Source organism: Pleurodeles waltl, chromosome 12, assembly GCF_031143425.1.
Source record: "Pleurodeles waltl isolate 20211129_DDA chromosome 12, aPleWal1.hap1.20221129, whole genome shotgun sequence".
Classification (NCBI taxonomy): Eukaryota; Metazoa; Chordata; class Amphibia; order Caudata; family Salamandridae; genus Pleurodeles; species Pleurodeles waltl.
The window spans coordinates 483,144,069-483,156,371 of NC_090451.1; positions in this window are offsets into that span (position 1 = coordinate 483,144,069).

A 12,303-nucleotide genomic window follows, 5' to 3' on the forward strand; every position below is an offset into this window, starting at 1 on the left:
GATGCAGAGTCAGTCTCATAATCATAGTCAAAAGACAACTCAAAAAGCACAGCAACAACCTGCTGAGCGGTCATCCTACTGCTGGCCATGATCCTTCCTACAAAAAGTAACTGGACACATGCACCACCAACAACCAGCACTGTGTAAGATAAGTAATGAACAAAGTGTAGCTTTATTACTAAGAGTTATAAACTCAAAAACTATACCGCTCACTTGCCTGAAAAAGCTTGACTCACCAGCAACTACTCTGCACAGCCACAGCAATCACCAATGACATACCACTAAAAAGAAAAAAGAAAAGCAAATTAGACATAAGTCAACACAAATATCATTGGGCATAAATATAAGGACAATTTCACACACAATCCTGCATTCAGTACACCCCCAACAAAAATGTCATTCATGCATGGCAACAATACTCCTTTGGAGTAAACTTATTTATTTCCTAAGACATGCAACTACACAAACCGCAGGACAAGCCACAGCAAAGGAAGCAAAAGCTTTGAACTAGAAAAAAAAGGAGAAATAAACTGTTATAATCACAAATGCAAATACTTCGCCAGTTGACAAACACCCCGCCACCAACCATTTATACATTTTCCCCGGTGTCTAGTGTTCTCTGCTTGGGGCAGATGGGCCTAAAGAAAATAGGCTGATCTGTCCCCAAAGGGGGCAGAACTGCCCAATAGTGCTTTTTGCCCCTTGGTGGCGACCCTTGCCCAGGGTGGCGCCCCCACAACACAAAAAAAAAGAACAAAAATCCCTGGAGTCTTTATGGTTTCTGCCCCCAAGGAAGACAGAAATGGCATAGATAATATTGCCCCGTTTGGGGGGGCGACCCTTGCCTAAGGGGCCACCCCCCCACAAAGCACACACACACACACACATGATCCCTGGTGCTAAGTGGATTCTGCCCCCCTTGGGGACAGACAGGCCTAAAATAAAAATAAATAGGCTGATGGGGGCAGAATTGCCCAATAGTTCTTTTTGCCCCTTGGGGGCAACCCTTGCCCAAGGGGGTGTCCCCCCAACACAAAAAAAACCGAAAGAAAGAAAAAATAATCCCTGGCGTCTTTAAAATAGGCCAATCGTCCCCCAAGGGGGGCTGACATGGCATAGATTATATTGCGCCCTTTGGGGGGCAACCCTTGCCCAAGCAGCCACCCCCCACACACAAAGCACACACACACATGATCCCTGGCACTAAGTGGATTCTGCCCTGGGGGCAGATGGGCCTAAAAAAATAGGCCCAATAGTGATTTTTGCCTATTGGGCCAAGGAGCCGCCCCCAACACACAAAAAACAGCACCAAAAACAATCCCTGGTTTCTAGTGGCTTCTGCCCCCCTTGGGGGCAGATTGGCCTAAAAATAAAAGGGCAATCTGCCTCCAAGGGGGTCAGAAACAGCAATAAATAATGACCCCCCAAGGGGAGCGACCCTTGCCCTAGGGGTCGCTCTCCCACACTGTAAAAACACACAGACACACACACATGAATTCCCTGGTGTCTAGTGGGCATTCCTTCTGCCCCATCGCATTGTGACCAGGCAGCAGGAATACTGAATGAGACATCGAGGGAAAGGAAAACACTTTCCTTTCCCCCGATGCCTCCTTTTGTGCAATTCCCCACCGCCCGGAGGAAAAACTAACAGCGCGTCTTGTACCCTTTGATGATGTCAGTGCGCAATCGCGCGTTGACGTCATGGGGTGGGGCGGGAGAGGTCAGGGTGGAAGGGTAAGCGATTCTGCCTTCAACCCTGACGTGGGAGGCAGGAAGGGTGGCCCTCTGGGGGAGCTCTAGCGCTTCCCCCGAGGGCCGGTACAGGACGTAATGGTTACGTCTGTGGTGCCTCAATGCCCTAGACACGGACGTAACCATGACGTTAACGGTGGGGAAGGGGTTAATAAGCCCTTTCAGGACACCATTTATAGAGCAAAAACTAATGAGAAAATTGGAGAGCAGACGGTATGAGCAAAGTAAAGATGTGTAAGCAAAACCACATCCTAGAATGGGTAGTGTTCCATTTCAAATATTTAGAAGCAGAAAACCAAAATCAGTCCTAAGTTCAGCGTGGGTGAATAAAAAACCATTAAATGAAGGGGGTGCTGTGGCTGAAAATGGAGGAGGAAAAGAGAGAAGAATTTGTTCTAGATTTGAATGACAGAAGGAACTCCTCCAAAATTACCAAGACAGAAGTAGAAGTAGTTGTAAGAATACTGTGTCTAGAAAGTGAAAAACTGAAGTAAAAATGTTGCAGACCTATGAAAGCTGGCAACTTGTTCACTAATATGGAAAAGATGGAAGATTCAAGGTTATTTAATCTAAAGAGAGAAGTCAAAGTGCATCAGAGTTGGAAAGCATGTGGTATAAGTGGAAGTGAAACAGGAAAGGGGAGGGGGCACCATCTGAAAATGTTACGTCTAGTGTGGGATACAAAGAGGAAATGGCAAAACAATGAGTCTTGCCTGTTTGAGACACCATGTAAAAGAGTATGCTTGCAGACAACAAGCCTTTTTAAGATATCAAGAAAAGTCTGTAAGATTTATAAATTGCTCTTGTGATCGATGTTGGTCTATGTCAGAACCATTTGGTGGCACGGGGCAAGCAGGGGTTTACTGGGCTTTAACCCTGGTGGTGGGCTCCTTCTTGCACTGGTGTCCAGGAGTGCATTCAACTATGACACTGCAAATGGTGTCAAGTGTACCCCTGCTGCACTTGACTCTCAGGGTAGTGGAAGCAAATAGTGCAATGTGTCCCAATGAGGTAGAGAGTGAGGTAGAGACTCAGAACTTGAGCATCAAACAATATGTGCAATAAGTGAATTTCAAACCACAAGCTTTTCTTTTCTTTTTAAGAAAAGAACCAAATTTAATCACTGGTCCTCCAGGCAGGTTATTCCTGCACTCACAGTAGGGGAATTCTTCCTCCGATACAAGGCACTGGAGCGCGAACCCTCTAGGTGTGGTGCAGGCAGTCAGCACAGGTTCTGTGTCTTCCTCTGTGGCAGTCACTGAAGCGCCCACTCTGGTAGGCTTTCAGGCATACAAACATTGTCTTTGGTTGCACAAAGAGTCTGGGAGACCCTCAGGATCACACAAGTCGGTTCCAGACACACTACATTAGCAAGCTGCTTCTATTGGGACTTCTGTTGGTGAACATGAATGTACTCCTGTCCTGAGACTCCGAGTTCATGTAGAAGCAGTATCCTCACTATTGTTTTGGCCCTCACCTAAAAATATAGAATTTGTGTAAAGGGCTAGGTTTGTCTTTGACAATGCAATGTCTAGAATCTGTCCTGCGACCTGGAGCAAGAATGCATTCATACTAGGCAGTGGACTACTGTCCTTGCCATGGGTACCTCACATTAAGTGGTGGTTGCAGTGTACATTTTCTGAACTTTCAGTGTGGCCAGACCATATTTTCCCTCTCAGTTAGAGCCCAGTTAACTGACTGCACATGTGTAAAGTTCAGATTTTATGTGAAACCAAGAACTTTGTACACATGTAGCATATATGACAGTAGGACTCTGTGTGTTGCATGAGTGAGTATTGGGGCTAGTGGGGTCCAGTTTGGTTGTCCTTGGTTTAGCACAGCACCCAATGGAGGATTAGAAAATATTCCACACAGTAGAAATGTATTGCTGTTATTCCTGTGTCTGGAGGAGGCGGAGCCAGACATAGAAGTGAGGAGGATGGAGACAGGGCTACCTTTAAAAATAAAATGTAGCCTTATAAGGCAAAAGCTGCCAATTATTTATTACTGACCACTGCCATATGGTCGATTGTAGGGGTAAGGAGTTGCACTAAACTTTGTGTTCTTCAAGTTGAGGAAGATTCAAGACAGAACAACCCCTTTTGTCTGTCTCCCATTACCACGTCATTAAGTTGTTGACAGCCAGATGAGAGAAGTCACAGTTCACTGTGCCAATGTTGTGGATACTCCTGCTTTGAGTAAGCTCCATTACCACCTGCAGTGCAAAGTATGCCTTTGCACAAAACATGTATCTGGAGAGTAGCTTAAAAATGCTATTTGAAGAAAACCAACCCAAGACTGTTCTGAGACCACAGAGGGTGGATCCACATCCCTTGTCTGGAAGACAAGAATACAAGTGGGATCCAAGTCACCCCACTTAGTTCCACTTCAAGGAAGGGAGTGTTCCACAGAGGGCTTGTGGACTGCTGTTTGACCAGGGTAGTGTCTGTATGACAGTCAGTCTTCAAAATAGGAGTGAACACCACCTGAAGTCTGCACACTCTGCTGGAAGAGCGGAGGTTTTGCCTAGAACCTAGAAGCCTACATGGTGTGCTGAGAGAGAGAGGGGGAGAAAGAGATGGGAGGAGTACACCTACACCCTGCAGGGGGAAAGATACTCAATATGTAGGAGCTAAAGGCCAGATGTAGGTATATTCCATTTTGCGAATTGCAAGTTGCGAGTCGCAAATTGGAATGTAGCATCTGCGACTAGCAAGGGGGTCACAAAGGCCCACCTCATTAATATTAATGAGGTGGGCCGCAATTTGCGACCCCCTTGAGACTCGCAGCACTCACACGGATGGTGGCCTGCTGGAGACAGCAGACCACCATGTCTGTGACTGCTTTTAAATAAAGCAGTTTTTTTTTTTTTGTAATGCAGCCTGTTTTCATTAAAGGAAAACGAGATGCATTACAAAACTAAAAAATGAAACGTTTTCGTTTCATTTTTTCAGAGCAGGCAGTGGTCCATAGCACTGCCTGCTCTGAAACAATGTTTTCAAGGCCATTCACAAAGGGGAAGGGGTCCCATGGGGACCCCTTCCCTTTGCAAATGGGTTACCACCAGTGTGATACTGGTGGTAACTGCGACTGCTTTGCGACCGCGTTCGCAGTCACAAAGCAATCCTACATCGCGCTGCGACTCGCAAATAGGAAGGGGAACACCCCTTCCTATTTGCGACTCGCAGTCCCATTTTGCGAGTCGGTAAATAGGTTACCGACTCGCAAAATGGGAATGGGCATCGCGATGTGGGTTTTGCGCCTTGCAAACAGCGATTTTCGCTGTTTGCAACGCGTTAAAGATTTTCTACATCTGACCCCAGGTGTGTTTCCAGGGTGGAGTATTGTCAAGTGAGAGAAGGGGAATATGCCAGTAGGAGAGGCCTGAGTGATCCATGACTGGAAGAGGTTCTCCAGTTTCTATAAACAGTTTTCAGCATGAACCTTATCAAGGGGTCTACTGAAAGCAAGCATCAAGCAGGATTATCACCATGGCTGAAAGTATGGGACTGCTGATTTCAGAGCAGATGTGCTCCACCAGTGCCGAGGTTTTCCTTCCACAACTTATTTCATAAAAATGCTAAATCCCAGCATACACTCAAAATGACAAGCAATACTGCCAGGAATTCAGGACTTGATTTACAAATGTAGGCTTGCCCCAGTAATCCAATTGCACAGAAAGTCTGGATTTTACTATATCTTCTTATTGCCACAGCCAGAAGGAAAGTTCAGATGGGTCCTAGACTTGAAAATGTCAAGCAAATATGCCTGATAGATTTCATACAGAATATTGACTTTACAAACCAGGACTCCACTGTTGTCCAGAAAACATTAATAGAACAGCAGTATGACTATTCCCATGCACCAGTGTACCAAGCATCCCAGAAGTACCTCAAGATTGCAGGAGGAAAGGATCACTGCCAAGCCCTACCATTTGGCCTATCATCTCTCCAAGGATATTCACAAAGATACTAGCTCCAGTTGTTGCTTACCTACAGTTACAAGGTATGCACATTTTTCCTTGATTGGCTCATTTCTGGTTGGTTTTTTTGAAGATGCAATCTAGGGTGAAACAAGTGTGTGCAAACACTTCGGAAGCTGGGTATTCAACCTCCAGAAATCCATTTTACAGCCTACAAAAGGGAAGAACTTCACAGAAGCAGACCTGAATCCTGTCAAAGGGATGGTGGTCTTTTAAAAAATAAGATTACAGAATTTACAGACCTAACTATAAAATCTGTTGCTTCTTCCCCGAAGCATCTGCAAGATCCAAGTTCAGGATTCAGAGACTAATGTCTGCCATGGCAATGACAGCCTCACAAACACAATATAATCCATAAGCACTTGTGTACCACTTGCTCAGCCACTGGTCCCCAACCACCTTGGACGTTGAGGGGTTTACTCCAGTCAAACAAGAGAGAAGTCAAAAGTTTCAATGCTGGTTGGATGCAAAAAAACTTCATAAAGGGAACATTGTTTCAATACGTTACACCTGTAGTTGTGACAAAAGATGAGAGAGCATGGGCTTGGGGAGCAACATCTTGAGTTGAATGGGAAGTGGTCAACCATGGAAACCTCTTGTTCCTCAAACTAGAAGGAACTCAAGGCAGTATGGTATGCTTTACAGAGCTTAGCTCAGCACCTTTATCAAAAAGTAATTCTAGCTGTAACAAACAATCAGATGGTGAGGAAATTCTTTGCACTTCAACAGCAGAAGGAGATCTGGACAGGACTTGCACCTGAATACTGTCATTGTGGGTCGGTGTCTGAAATACACATGTTTGCAAAATAGAGCCAGGGGGTTATCCTTCTCTGAGAGGTAACCATGGAGTGTCTGCCAGGGACAGAGTGCTGCAGCAGGAGAGGGCAACTAACCTTTACAGATACATGTTTCAGTAATAAGAGATTGTGGAAGGCTTGGCGGTACAAAGGACTCGGGCCCGTATATAGGGGAAAAATAAAAAGGTTTTATTGGCTGTGGTAAAGTCTAAGCGGAGAAAACTGATCGTATAGCGTAACAACACAAATGTCTTTTAGGAATAGCTCCCTGTAGGGTCTTCTTGTCTATAATGTCTCTGTTCTATTTTTATTCCTTCTCCTCTTGGTCTTTGCAGATTACTGGGTTGCGCGTATTCCTCTCGTGGTCCCGGAAAAACAAGAAGACAGGAACAAAACAAAAGGTAAGGGGCGTTGTGAGATGTCTGGGTTTAATTTAGTAAGGGAACGTGCAGGGGGGGGAAGAAAGAAATAAGAGGGTGGTGGGTTAGGGTGTACAGGTATAGGAATATACCTTATGGTGAGGAAGTGATAGGGAGTTCTCAGGGTTTGTGGTCTCAGGCTGCTTTGAGTGCTCAGCCCACTACCTCGCCCTCTGTGACTCCGTCCCCAGTGATCCCCTTTATTCCAACCCCGCCCTCTTTCTCCTTTTCGTTAATCCCCCCCCTTGTCCTTACTATTATACATAGAATACTGCCGGCCCCGTAACACGGACCATACCTTGTGGAGCGACGACCCTCCTGGGTCGTGGCGGAGTCTGCTTCCTTCTGTGTCCTGGTTTCTTGCTTCGTCGTTGTTCTGGTGTCTCGCCCTCTCCTCGGGTCTGGATTCGGCATCTTCCTCTCGCGCTGCTCTCCCTTCGTTCGTCGGACGTTTCTCTCCCCGGCGAACTCCTCCCCCTCTCTTTTGAAGTCCGTTGTTTGTTTTAACGCTGACACGCGGAAATCTGGTGTCGACCGCTCGGGTGGCGTCCATGCGTCCCCATGGAAACGCACAAGGGTCCCGGACAAGGCGCGCGAAAGGCGCCAGTCCGTAGATTCTGGAGACGAGGTCGATGAGACCCGTCTACAGAGATGCTCCTCTATTTATTACACCTGTTCACCTGTACATCTTGCATAAAACCTCAGCACACTCTAGTACACCTGGCTGCTTGATATAACTACTGCTTTTGGATTTGCTGTGCTCTTAAGCCTGCCACCCTTTGATTGATGACATTACTATTTGTTTGCTCTCTCTCTGACCCTCCCAATTATTTCTTAATTTTCTATTGAAGCAGTGACAAAGTTTTGAGTTGGAGGCAAGGGTAGAGTAGGTGTACCCCATGGGCAGTCAAGGGTGGCAGGTTGCGGCAGTCTGAGGTCCCAGGCAAGGTGTGTATTAACTGCCAAGGTGAAGTACCCTAAATGCCTATGGGCCATTACAATAAGACTTAATCAGCATAAAGGGTAAAATACAGCTGATTAACCCCACTACTTCCCATTTGAAGGCATGCTTAAGAGAAACACCACTATAAGGTAAGGGAAGCCTTACCTTGATAATCCCTTGCTAAGGGCAACAACCCACAACTATTGAAGCTAAGCAACCTCAGTAAAGCACCCCCAGTGAATCTTCTTTTGAACTTTTTAACGGAGCTGTGGCCATGCTGACAGATGGCGGTAAGGTGGCGCTGCTGCCAGCAGCAGCGTCCGCCAGCAGAACACCGCCAGGCTGTAATATTTCTCATACTATGGCTGGCAGTAGTCTACTGGCGTGGCGCTGCTGCTGGCAGCAGTGCCACCTTACCGCCATCTTCCAACATGGCCACAGCCGGATTTCTGTCATTCTTGTGGCAGAAATCCGGCTGTGGTCATAATCCAGCGGACGGCTGGTAGCCACAGCAATGGTCTTTTGGCGGCTGTCGGCACGGCGGTAGGCGGTTTTTACCGCCAATCTCATAATGAGGGCCATAATGTCTTCTATCTTACAACTGTGCAGCTTCTCTACTCTGATTTCAAATTTTATTCATTCAATTTTTCAATTTATGTTGAGAAACCTTGATGTACATGACTTTTGCAGGTGCATTAAACCCCTCAAATACCCAAGAAAGTAAGTACAAAACATTTTTGCTAAATATAAAATCCCTATGGTTAACGTTAAGATGCCTTTGCAGTATTGCCAACATCTTTCCTCATCTTTAACTGGTAGCATAATAAGCAATGAACAGATTTATCTGTTACAAAATAGGATATTTGTAGGAAGTACTAGCTTAAAATCAATCACCCAAAAGTCTCTTTTTAGCAAAATAACATTATATGCTCGCACATTTTTTTATGTATGTCCAAATACGTTAAATGTTTCTGAATGTGTTTGGGGCAGGCATTGATTCTTCTAGGTGCCTTAAACGGAATTTATGTACAGAAGATGGTGTCAATCTAACTGAGTCTCTGGTATAAGCGATGCAGGCAAGTTCAGAAGCGATTTTAGAAAAGTTGATATCTAAATGGAGACAGTATACCAGGATACAGCTAAAAGAGGTAAAATGAGAAAGTCATTTTAATCTTAACTATTTGAGTCTCAGAGCAGCTAATTTCCAGAGCTTGGAATGTTGTAATGGATGAATATTATATCTTGCACCACAGTCTCTGACCAAAATGTTTTCCGCATCACCAAAAAGTGACCCAAATACAATCAGGAAGGGGATTGGCCACATATGTTCTGGTGCTGCAGCATCCTAGAGGCATTTTGGAGGGGTTTATTTCAGACAGTAGGTATGACAAAAGGCAGGACTATTTTGGCCTCCCCTAAAGTGCCCCTCCTTGATCTATCAGGCTCAGGGTGGCTGGAGGACAAAAGCACAAAACACTTTAATTCATTGCCATGCTGATAGCGTATTCCTTGATTACCACATATTGAAAATCTCCTGGTGGCTCTCAGAGTGGATGATGGAGTTACAAAAATGTGGAAGGTCAGTCAGCAGAAAGCCTGTTATTATGCAGGGCTTAATCAACTTTGCTCATATATTAGAAAATGTAAAAAATGGGCCTGCTAGCTTTGGGTAGATTTAGTAAACTCAAGCACTGTCACTTTATTAATAGTTCCACTAAAGGAAGTATATGTTTCTGCACGGATTTGAACTGTATAAGCACGGTCAATGTCTTACATCAAAGAGGAGTGACCACACCTTAGTGGGGCTATTTGTCTATGTGCAACCTACATAAGTAACCCCACTAGAGTTTTCAAAGGACTCTCACCCACTAAGATTTTTATTTCAGTTTAATTCGTCATCATCGAGTCCTCGCCACAGGTACAAACGTGTATTTCAGTGGGCTGACCATTATTGGTCTAAGGGAGCTCTTTGTATGATACTTTGTGCAAAATGAAAGTGGACATTAGATTTAAAAATGTCTAAGAGTGCCCTAATCCTTTTGACAGGTGTTTTATTCCCAGGGCCCTAGACAAGGTAAAAAAAAGGTTTTTATGCTACCAGATTTATGTTATGTGCTCTGCATCAAAAGTCAAGTCTACATGTTTCAGCCTTAGTGTGCACTTGGCTTTTGTCATGAGCAAATTTCCAAAAGACATTAGACATTCCCTCCAATTCATGTACCAGTTTTGTGCTAGTATTCTAACCCACACATCCATTGCTAAATGCCACATAATTACAAAACCTTCTGAGAAACTTCCCCAATCTAGCCCTTTTCAAACCTTCATACGGAAGGTGGGTGGTTAAGCTTGTAGTCAAATTGTCATTAAAGGTCCTGACATGGTCATACACCTACTGTGCTCTAGAACTTTATGAATTCTGATAGGTATTGTGATAAAATAGGAAGGCTGCCACTTGTTTGTTTTTTTTGGTTACATGGGTGCCCTGAAAAAGGATGTATGCGTTATAAAAAAGTATGAGGCTGGGTTGTGGGCAGCCGTGTTTAAAGCCAGGCCTCACTGATGACAACCATGTGCTATAAAATGGGGATTGTAATATATAGCACTGTGACTTTATGCAGATATTTGTTTTATCCTCAAGTCTCTCAGATTTAGTTATTTGACGGGAGAGTATGCAGGTGTTATGTACAGCTGAAAAGAAATGTAAGGATTGTTCTTGGCTATTTGCTGTTGCTTCTTGGGTAATCAGGGAAATGTACATGTTAATTCTATTGTGGTGTGCTCTGGAGATCTTTATGTGAGAACCAAATGTAAACAGAGGTAAATTGGTATTTTGTGTTATGAACTTATCTTTTCTTAACTAATTAAAATAAATAAATATATATTTTTATTAAAAAAGGTAGCAAAGAGTTACCTCAACAGGCAAGGGGGTGCCTAGAACAAATCTCTGGTTAGCTTAGCAGGGGAGATTTATTTCTTGGGTAGAGCCCACTTGTTATCTCCTAAAGCAGCATATGCTCCACACAAGCATAGCATGCAGTCTGATCTGCAATATCCTAACTTATGTGTCATATCATCTCAGTCCAAAAGCATCGGCCTTAATAATTGAATGCTAAGGGGAGCCATGATCTGACTTTTTTTCATCCAAGACTAATGCACTTCTACCACAATATTGCTCCGACACTTGAAATCCAAAGAGCTGGGAAGAAGATGTTCTTTCAATTCCATGGGCTAAGGGATTGCTGTATGCACTTCCCCCAAGTCCATTGCTAATCCAGGTCAATCAAAAGATCCAGTGAGAGCATGTGGTGCTGGTCCTAATTTCACCATTCTGGCCATACAGGCCATGGTTTCCCCGGCTGAAATGCCTAACTGTAGATCAATTTCGCCAACTTCTGCTAGACCTGCCCTCTCTCAATTTCATGTCCTATTTCACAGGCAACTGCTGAGTTTATATCTAACAGCATGGAAATTGAAAGGGAGGCATTACAAAAGCTAAACTGTTCTTCAGTGGTTGCAAAGACATTCACGCAGCAAGGACAGTGTCAGCATTGAAGAAAAACACCAAACATTGGTCTCATTTTGGGAACTGGTGGCTTTCTAAAACATAACCCCTGGCAATCTGACCCATTTCAAATTATGGATTTCCTAGTAGACAGTTTTTTGGGGAGTTTGGTCCTAGCTACTTTAGCAGCCCAGTAGAAATAGGGTGGGTGAAAAATTCTGGTCCGCCACAGGCGTTCGCAGAGTTTTGCCCACTCCATGTTCCACTTGGAGTGCAGAGTTCCAGAAAAAAATCTTCCAACCACAGTTGGTTAGCCTGGATGATGAAGGGTGATACCCTGAAACCAGTGCCACAATGCTTGTTTCTGGTCCAGGGATGACCTGGCCTGACAGTTTAGGCTGGACTGTTCCCATGGGGAGCAGGATCAAGATTGATTTGCATACGGCTGGGTCCAAACTGGAAAGGTATGGCATGCACAAAAAACAATGGATTAAACCCACATCTGTGACTGGGAATGAATGTTTAATTTGTTCAGCATTCCATCCATCATCTGTTCTTTTTGCATTAATTGCCGTGTGGTGGATTTTGTTAAGTTTGTGAGTGCGAGTGAGAATTTGCATCCCTAGCAAGATATTTCGGCATTGAAATGCCCAAAATCGATTTTGCAATGTGGGCAGTCGCAGCAGGTTGCGATCTTTTGTGTTGAGAAAGCGGACGCCTGAGTAGAAAATCCACTCAAGTGGTAGAAAACAGCAGCGATCTCTGGCGCACTGGCCCTAAAGGCAATGTTAGCAATGCAACATGACCAAATTCCTCCCGCTCTTGGAACTCTGAAGAATCATGCAGTTATTTTTTATATCTCTGAGGAATTTTGTGGAGTGAAACTACACGAGTTCCGCCCAACACTA